This window comes from Gopherus evgoodei, chromosome 3, assembly GCF_007399415.2.
Source record: "Gopherus evgoodei ecotype Sinaloan lineage chromosome 3, rGopEvg1_v1.p, whole genome shotgun sequence".
Taxonomy (NCBI): Eukaryota; Metazoa; Chordata; order Testudines; family Testudinidae; genus Gopherus; species Gopherus evgoodei.
The window spans coordinates 13,942,279-13,950,759 of record NC_044324.1 but is presented as its reverse complement, the minus strand read 5'-3'; positions in this window follow the sequence as shown (position 1 = coordinate 13,950,759).

Below are 8,481 nucleotides of genomic sequence, written 5' to 3'. Positions count from 1 at the left end.
TTCATAATCTCAGGATAAGGCAAGAGACCACAGACAGATGGAGACGGGCAGCTGGGGAGTACAGGGAAATGATGAGACAATACTGGTTGGCCTGGCAGGCTGTGGTGTCAGTGCACCAGCAGCCTGACTGTTCTCACTTGTTTTCCGCAGGCATCGCAGCACAGGAGAGTTCTGAGGGTGGATAATGAGTTCGTTTTGCAGGTGTTTATGAGGAGCTCCTCCCAAGAGGGAGGGGCCACATGTATTTAGAACCCCTTGGGTTCCTTCACTGTCCCGCCAACGCAGAGAGACGCGGTGCAGATTTTAAAGGGCTCAACCTCCACCATCAGGGCCAGATATTCAAAGGTGCTCCGCACCCAACATGCCGACTGCCTTTGAAACTCTGGCCTTGGGTCATTTGCTTAGCTAAGGCCTGCTGAGTTCACTCTCAGTCTCTGTGTCTGTGAGCCATTCCTCTTCCCAGTTCACAAAGCGGGCCAGGAAACTTTGCGATCCTTTTTGACTAAGTCCAGCACTGAAACGAGCAAGGATAGACAGCGTGTAAAGTTTTTACCAGGCCAAGCCAGTGCTGACTAAATGAGGCCGGAGCTCCCAAACTGCCCTGGCCTTGCTGAGCTAGCACCTATTCCCACATGGCCCAGCCAAATAGCTCCAAATCCTGGCATTTATTTTAAATAAACCTCAGAAATTCCACTGAAAACCACATGAAGGGACTGTTCCGATCACGCAATTAAGCATTCCAGAGTCAGATGCTGCTGGTTTTCTTACAGTTCTAGGTAAAGTTTGGGGTGGCTGCCTATTATTAATATTACCGTAGCACCTAGAGGCCATGACAGAGATTGGGCCCCACCGTGCAAGGAGCTGTACAAATACAGAGCAAGAGATAATCCTAGGTCTGAAGAGTTTACAATCCAAATAGAATGTAAAGGAAGGATCATTATCCCCATTTTACAGCTGGGGAACGAAAGCACAGAAAGACCGTGTGAGCTGTTCAAGGTCACGCAGATGGTTTGGAGCATCTAGGAGCTGATCCTAGATCTCCTGAGTCCCTACCTAGTGCACTAACCACAGGCATGTCCTTCTCCTAGACCCAATCTACCCTATCCTAACTGCAATCCATTATAGTCAGCCATTTGAACAATGATCCCCAGCCCTACATCTCCAGGGGACTGTGTGTGTACTGCACAGAGCGCATTAGACCAGATTAAGTATCTTGTTCCCTCTGAATAGCGGAGGAGCTGCTTCTTTCCCTCCTCAAGGGCTGCATTTCTGGAGCTTGGGGTCATGGGTCCCATTTCCGATTGCCAGAGGTAAGTGGTTGGCTAACGAGTGTGATACCTGTGTATCCATCCATGGATCATTGTGAATGGATCTGCAGAGCAGTGGGATCAAGAGGAACTTCATTAATGGCAGGAAAATGCCAAACAGTCTAAAAACAATCAAATTGATAAACCCTGGGATGAAATGTAGCAAAAGCCATTCCTATCTGCTCCCGATTTCTGTTTGGATATTCAGAGGACCAGATAATGTAAGTGGGTGATTTAAATTATCTGCAGTGAATTTAACTCCATAGTTAATCCATGGACCACAAATCTTCAATTACAGGAAGAAATTCTTCCATTCAAGGGAGAAAAGTGAATGACGTGGGTGGACCTGAGACTGGATTGATTATAGTATGATCAGGCGTATGTGTGACTTGGGTTTGAGGGCAACAGTCCTGAGGTTAGTTCTCATCATAACAAATACCAGGCAGTTTGGCAAGGTGATGGTCCCCTGCGCAGGTCTAGAGTAGCAAGGGTGCTGCAGAGCAGAGCAGGATGCAGGAGCAGAGCTAAGCGGAGAGGGGCAGAGCAGAGGGCAGTTGCGCGTCAGGACTGACAGTTGTGTGTCCAAGCCCCTCACCATCCAGGTGCATTGTCTGGACTGGACTAGCAGGGGTGTGGCAGGCCATGGAGGATGGGTGATGCCTTGACACAGACCTGTGTTGGCTGTGCCTGCCTGCACCACTCGCATGCTGGTCAATATCATCCATCGCTCATTTCCATCAGCAGCGCCATGTCTGGTGCAATTCTGTTGCAGAAAATGTGTTATCAGGAGCCAGAGCAGGACGGGCATCTCCGTTCCCCATGAGAACACAGCAAGTGCAGGAGTGGGATGTCTCCGGAACGGCAGCGTCCTTCACTGGCCTTTGCCTCCTCTGAGCTGATCACCCAGGCTGGGCTCCTGGAGATGCTGGGTGAGGTCGCCCCATCTGCACCAAAAGCATCGGAGAAGGTCTCCACAGAACCACAGATGCCAAACCATCTCCCCCTCCCACCACCCACCTTGATGGAGCTTGGTCTGGTTCCCACAGGCAGAAGACGAGTGAGACATCAGGCCTGTCTCTAGAACAGCCCCTAGCCCCGCCTGGCTGGTGATTGCTGGAAAAGAACAGCCTCCCTGTGTGACCGTGTGCAAATCAGTCCGTCTCTCCTTGCCTCCGTTCCCCACCTGTAAAGTCGGGTAAGAGTCCTGGGCCTCTCTTGTCTAGTTAGATTGGAAACTCTTCAGTGTCTTGTCTGGGCTCTCCATGGCTTTCTTTTCCACCTGCAACGGATCCCCACAAAGCAATCCGCAGCCTCGGGTCACCAAACTCACACCCAGCACAGATCCTCAACTGTGACCCCCCCGTGTCGGTCACAGTCACATTTCCAGATCAGCACATCTGGCTGGCCACAATCCGTGCTTCAGGGGAGCGATTTCCCTTTAATGTGGCTGTGAGCACTTCTGAACCAGGACAGAATTGTCCTCAAACACAACCTGAGACGCAAGCCTGCAGCTGCAGCTCACGCATTGGAAAAATGCTCCCGGGACAAACAGTACCATGCTGTGCGCTGCAGTCCAAGTGGAGTTCAAGTCAGCCTCCTGCTATTGTCCCCGAATGCATGGGAAGAGCCAGTCACTTTGTCCACCCTTCTATTTTGAAAGGTCTCAAATCCAACAGCCCCTTTGATTGTCTTCTCCGTACTGCATGTCCAGCTCTTTGTACAACCCCCTCTCACAGCTCCTACGGCTTGGACGGGACTCTGCAGCTCAAGGAATTCAACAACCTTCTGTCCCTGGAGCACCCGTCATCCTCAAGGACCACGCAGAGCCATGCTGAGGCCAAACTCTGGTGCTCTTGACATCAATGAGAATGTTGCCACTGACTTCAATGGAACCAGGATCTGGTTCTCTGTACCTCTAAAGTGCAGTCACCTCTGGGGTAGGGGGCATCAGTTGGGTGAATAAGTGGCATGTAACCATGGCAGGGGAGGTGAAGAGACCATGCAGACCAGCCAGACTCTTGGAAAGACAGGCCAACCCTGCCAGAATTCAATACATGGCCTGTAGGGAGTTCAGAGGCTACAAAGTCATGCCCTCTGACACGTGCCCTCCATGGACACACAGGCCAGGGTGGTGCGACAGTAACAGATAGGGATGCTGCTGCCCAGGACCAGAGCAAATGGTGTTTGAACGTCACAACTTGGCTGAGTGGCTGTCGCATCCACAGGTCCAGTGCTCTCTTGCATGGCTTTGGAGGAGTCCCTGGGAGGACGCCGTTCAGTGTGTTAACCTCCTGGGGTCACGCTGTCTCGCTGGGGTCAGCCCCTTGGCCTCACCACCTTCTAGGACCACAACTGCGAGCCTTCAGCATCCCAGCTTCACGCCGCGAGCTCCCAGCAGCGAGTCCATCTGGATCGGACACCTGGGGAAGACTTACACACCCAAAGGGAGCCAGGCACCCCCAGTTTAATCTGGCTCTGGGGTGACTCGCAGCCAGCGCTGTAACAGCAGGAGGGTGTATCAGATGTCTGGAACGTGGCATATAAATACTTAGCTATCACAGAGAACAGAAAGTTACAGCGTAAGTCCACCTGCCTCAGTTCAGAACCCAGAGCTTCCTCTGACCCCTCCTGAGTCCCAGCCTGCTTCCAGCAGCCCACACTTAACAACTGCAAGGGCCCCCCCAAATCCTTTGTTCAAGGTCACCTGGCCTCCTTTTCAGGCCTTTGTTCTCCAGCTGGTCACCCCCCGCCGGCTTCCAGAGAGGGTGGGCCGCCTGGGTCATTAATCACTCAGTACCCAATGTCGGGCAATTGTCTTCTGGGACTTTCCATAGGCAAGGGGCACCCAGACCCAGGCAGCCAGGCATCAGTCCCACCTGCAAAGGTTAAACACCTTTCCCCCCGCAACCTAGTTAACCAGGCAGCTCACAGGGGAAACCAAGGCACACACAGTCGTCATCCAAAATGTTATGAAAAATTCCCAGTCCACCACAGTTAGCAACCTAGGCAGTGTCGTTACAGCATAGCATGGATCGGCAGCAGGTTTGAACACGGGACCTTCAGCAGAACTGTCACCTGCTCCAGCTAAAGGGATGATGTCCATTAGCTTTCAACAGTAGGGGGCCTGTTCTACCAAGGTCTAACCAAGCCTGCAAGAAGAGAGGCCTATGTAACGCAGGGCAGGCTGTTTCCATGGGAATCCTGGCCAGTTCACAAACTGGGAATCTGTTCTGGATTTTTCTGGTCTGTCTGGAAGCCTGAAGGACCAGAAATCATGGGAGAACAAGTTCTCATGACTCTTCCTACCCAGCGGTAGAAAGCCCAAGACGTCTGGTGAGTCAGAGACAGAGCCCAACCGATCAAACTCTGAGCCTTCCGATAAGAAGTGCCCATCCCATCTGCTCAGGCCCCAATCCAGCAAGCCATTAAATACAAGCTTCATTTGAAGCAAGTGAATAGTCCTGTTACTTTAATTACCCATGTACTTAAAATCAAGCCCATACTTGGCCTGCTGGGGGCCTAAAGTCATGGAGAAGATGAGACAACCTTTCCCGTCCCTGCCTTCACCCCGTGGCTCACAAAGCTCAGTTTATACCTGTCCAATGCCTCCAAGGAGCTCAGACTAACCAACTAAGCCTGTCATCCCATATGATGTGGAATTCCTGGCTGATTTCCTTGCAGGGGGAAAAGCCATAGGGACATATTTCTAATTAACCAAAGCTTCATTCCAGGACCTTCGTCATCTCCTGCCCAGCTGTCCCACGGACACCTGCTTTGTATCAGTCTAGTTAACTGAGGTCCCATGGTCTAATAGGGTGACTCAGGCCTAGGATCACAGGAAGCCTCACACTGGACCAGATCCCAGCAGGATCCCCTGGAGAAACAGAGGGGACAATGCAGTTTAGGGGGAGGAGGGGACTGCCATGCTCTCCTGAGACAATACCCCGGAGCCAATCTCTCTGCAGAGACCAGCAGGGGTGAGCCACAAGGGAACCCGCAGAGGCTGTCCCTGGTGGCAACGATGTGAGTGATGAACGGAGGGAGTGGGAGGGAGCATCATTCATTGAAATTGACCATGGCACCTGAGCTGCCAATATTGCTCTGAAGGGGGAGGGGCAATAGATGGTTGATGCTGCCTTGTTCCTTAAAGGCTTTTAGCCTCATCCCAGTGGGGTCGTAACAGCTACACGGGGACGGAATGGCAGCAAAGCACCAAGCCAGCGCAGTGCTACACCGCCCCTTGATATACACACACACACACACACACACACACACACACACACACACACACACATGCCGCCCCATTTCCATGCCCTCAGTACCTGAGCACCTCCCAAATCTTTGGAAAGGGAACAGCAATCCCAGTCTCTCTGCCCAGCCTGCAGGGGGAATGGGTTGACCAGTCGATAAGGCTGGTGCATGTATGTGGGAGAACTAAGTCCAAGAGATGGGTCCAGATGTGAGGAGGCCCATGCTCGCCCCCTAGCTCTCGTGGCAGTGAGTTCCGCAGTCCAGATCCATCCCTTGCGGCACGTCTAATTCCGGCACTCATGGACCCAAAGGCAATGTGTGTGTGGATGTGGGTGTGGGGGGGGCATATTCACATGGGGGGCTCAGTAACATCTGCTGAAGCCACTGCCCTCACTCTGCCCCCACACTCGGCAGGGTCATTTCTGCCTGGACCTCCCCCTCCTGGTGGCTAGTTTGAGGGTTCTGGTGGAACACAGACTGTGGTGGGAGGTGATGGGTGCAGCAAGAGATGTGATCTCTTTGGTAGCAGAGTCCGAGGCCCCTGCGTGCTAGGCGCTGTACATACACATGTAACAGACAAGGCAGACAAAGGCTGGCCAAGGGAAGGTTTGTTCTTTACATTTTACCGCTGGGAAACCAAGGCACAGAGCGACTGAGCGACATGCCCGAGGTCTGTGGCAGAGCCAGGAACTGAAGGCAGATTTCCTGAGTCCCCACCCAGGACACACCTGGGTTGAGTCCCAGGCACCTGTCTGAGGGTTGGTCCTACACAGGTGCAGCCTCATCAGCTTTGCCACCTAGACAATGCTCTTTTTCCTATTGCTCGACGCTGAACAACCAGCTCCATTTCGACGGCTAGTCCCCCAACGCCCCCGTACTCCCAATCGAGTTGCACAGAAGTGACCTTCCGAGAGCAGCATTTTTCAACCGCAAACACCCCATCAGTGCCTGGGAAAATGGAGGGGGGATGGCCTGGGTGGAGTCTTGGATTGGCTATGCTAGTTGGCACTGATGGTAAATGCCCATATGCCGCCAGGCACGGGGCACTGCCACCCCTCCCCCAGGGCCCGTGCCATCCTTTCCTTCCCCCGGGAAGTGCCCCAGCCCTGGTGGTGATGTCCTGCCAGCAGAGTGGGAGCAGGAGGCATTGTCATGGGGGCTTCTCTTCCTGGCACACTGAACTCCACAAGGGGTTAATTTCTGCCAGACTTTTCTCACACTCCTGGATGAAAACAGGAGAGTGTGGGGAGAAGGAGGGGGAACAGAAAGGGAGCGGTCTGTCTCCTGATTGGATGGCAATGACATCATGCCGCCAACAGCGGCCAATAGGAAACCACCCTGCCTGTTTAAAGCTTCCCAGCCCTGTAACCCTCCAGCTCCGGGTGCTGCAGGGGAGGAGGCTGAGCTGCCTTTAATTGCAGCCTCATTAGCGTCCGGGCCATGGGCCTAGGGGAGGACACGAGGGATGGGGAAGTGATGTCTTTGTTCCAGATGGTGCTGGAGCAGCCTCGCCCGCCTCTTACCCAGCGCAGCCCGCTCAGCCCACCCACCGGTGCTGGGGACTCCCGGATTCAGCTCATGGCCTGGCCCCATCGTGTGCTCCAGCTGGGTGGTGGGATGACATCATGGCAAGCGGGGCGTGATACGGCTGGGAACGAGCAAGGCCCCGTGCACGCTGACCCTGGCTCCCTGGGTGCGGCTGGGCCACCTCAACCTGCCCCAGGTGGGCCACCCGGCCTGGCTGCATGGGTGAACCCCGACCTGGACGGGCAACCCGTGGAAAGGGCAGGCAGTCCTAGTGGGTCTGGCACAGCCAGAGCAGGGAAGTGGGATGAGGTTGTTAAAGCACAAAGAGTCCCTAGCAGTCGGTCGGGGCTCAAGAGAAAGCGTCTCATGCCGTTGGTCAGAACGTTCTCTTAACCTGGCCCTGACATGAGGGGAGAAGGGAGAGACAGGAGGAGGGGGAAGCCCCATGGGATTGGAGAGTCTTGGCTCCTGGCTTCGCTGCCATTGGCACGTGCGTAACCTCTCCTCTCCCGTCACCGCGTTGAACAAGCCCTGCTGAGAGCACGTGGCTTCAGCAGAACATGGCGCTTTGGAGAGCAGGGAGAGGTTGCGGATGGGAATAACTGAGCCCAGGACAGACAGGCAGACAGACGCCAGCCAAACGCGCTGCCTGATACATTTTGAAGGGAGATGTTCAGGTAGGTGAAGGCCTGTTGGGCCTGTGACAAGCAAACCCCATTCCAGGCCCCTTCCACGTGATTCCACGGTTACAGTGCACTGTACGTGGGACATCCAGCAGCATGGTAGCTGCATTCGACCTGGGACGCCCAGGCAGGGCGTCATACCGGGGCAGCGAGCTCGCCTGGGACGCCCAGGCAGGGCCTCGTACCGGGGCAGCGAGCTCCCCTGGGACGCCCAGGCGGGGCGTCGTACCTGGGCACCGAGCTCCCCTGGGACGCCCAGGCAGGGCCTCGTACCGGGGCAGCGAGCTCCCCTGGGACGCCCAGGCAGGGCGTCGTACCGGGGCACGGAGCTCGCCTGGGACGCCCAGGCAGGGCGTCGTACCGGGACAGCGAGCTCCCCTGGGACGTACAGGCGGGGCGTCGTACCTGGGCAGCGAGCTCACCTGGCACGCACAGGCGGGGCGTCGTACTGGGGCAGCGAGCTCGCCTGGGACGCACAGGCAGGGCATCGTACCTGGGCACCGAGCTCCCCTGGGACGCCCAGGCGGGGCGTCGTACCGGGGCAGCGAGCTCGCCTGGGATGCCCAGGCGGGGCGTCGTACCGGGGCAGCGAGCTCGCCTGGGATGCCCAGGCGGGGCGTCGTACCTGGGCAGTGAGCTCGCCTGGGACGCCAGGGCAGGGCGTTGTACCTGGCACCGAGCTCACCTGGGATGCTCAGTCAAGTCACAGCTAA